The 1,469-nt window shown below is 30.6% G+C and overlaps 1 protein-coding gene across 1 annotated transcript in view; it reads left to right on the plus strand.

Moving 5' to 3' along the window:
• The window catches only part of LOC106465765 (exportin-7-like), a 61,194-nt gene extending 60,716 nt beyond the window's left edge, over positions 1 to 478 (plus strand). Inside the window, exon 27 of the transcript XR_002612052.1 lies at positions 73 to 478. The gene's annotated coding sequence lies outside the window, so the exon portion shown is untranslated. The remainder of the gene's footprint in view (positions 1 to 72) is intronic.
• Positions 479 to 1,469: the final 991 nt, after the last annotated feature.

A 1,469-nucleotide genomic window follows, 5' to 3' on the forward strand; every position in this document is an offset into this window, starting at 1 on the left:
CTAAACTTAAGTTTAGGTTGGGTACCGAAACGACTTTTAATTAGCTACTTGTAATAGTAGACATGCAATTTATTTTTTTTTGTGATGAAGAAATTCTGTCGGGAATTATGTACAAGGAGGTTTACAGATTTGGTGCAGTAGCTGCCATGCCTGCTCAAGAGGTGGATAAGTGTTTTGCCAGAGACATTTGATCACGAACCTAAATTCCCAAGGGAAGCGTGCTGTTAAAAAATGTATAATTAATTTGTCACCTGTGGATAAGAATAGTGCATGGCTGTAATAAAATGGATGAAATTTGATTGAGGTGCAGTTTATAAAGATAATATTGCAAACTGTTAAATTTTAGAAGTTTGAACTTGAAATTTGATATAATACAATGTTTTTAGAAAAAAAAAAAAGACCAAAATTTTGGTTTGATTTGTTTGATATTTGGAGTTTTAAAATTGGCACAACATTAAAGTTAATTCAGAAGTTTTTACTTTGGTTTTGAGATCAAGATTTTTTTGCCATACTGAAACGTACCCCATACTTAAAATATCTAGATCAATTCTCACTACCATAGGGTAGGGCATTAATTTAAATTTATATTATTGCTATGGTGTAAGAAATTTTCATTTCATTCATTTTATCAGTGAAAACGTATGTTTCTAAAGTATACTTGCAGAATAAGAAGACCTAGGTCACAAACAGTTTTTACTCTGAACCACATAAAACATTCTTTCCAAGGTTTAATCTTAATGGTGAAATTGGGAGTTTCTGATAATCTTGTAACAATTCCTGGTTCAATAGTTAAGGTTACAGAATCTAAGCTTCCTTAGGCTATCATGTAGGTTATGATCACCTAATTTACCTTAAACAATTGCAATTCACTTTACCTCAGCTTCTGGGTGTTAGGTTTTGTTTTCATGCCTTTAAAATCCAAGGTAGTTAACTTTTGTTCTTGCCCTATTTCATTTGTGAAGTTTTCATTATTTGCAGGTTATTGCATGTGCCACATGCTATTAATTATTTCTAGGCCAAGAGTCAATGGTCAAATGATAATTCTTCTAAAAAATGTTTATATGCTTTTTAGCAGTCTAAATAAATATTTGTGGAAATGATGTCAAGTGACATATCAAAATAACTGCTATTTAAACATTTGACCACCACCACATGGCCTCTCTATATTTTTTTTATACCTTTGTTTCATCTGTTTATATGCTTTTTTTCACACATTTTTAAAAACCAATGTGGACCAATCTACCTTGTGTTTTTTATTACTTGAAGACTAATTTTTCAAAAGATTTGTTTTGAATCAGTTCTCTCATTGGATTGATACTGTCTTATAAAAGTGATAAGAAGTTTGTGAATTTGTTTATCTTGTTCTTTGACATTATCTGGATTGAGGGTGCAACATATAACTTAAGTATTCCATAACACTTATACACCATCATATTTAAAGGCATGCTATTGTATGGTTAAAAGAAAAT

The sequence above is a fragment of the Limulus polyphemus genome, unplaced genomic scaffold (assembly GCF_000517525.1).
Source record: "Limulus polyphemus unplaced genomic scaffold, Limulus_polyphemus-2.1.2 Scaffold2045, whole genome shotgun sequence".
NCBI classification, from domain to species: domain Eukaryota; kingdom Metazoa; phylum Arthropoda; class Merostomata; order Xiphosura; family Limulidae; genus Limulus; species Limulus polyphemus.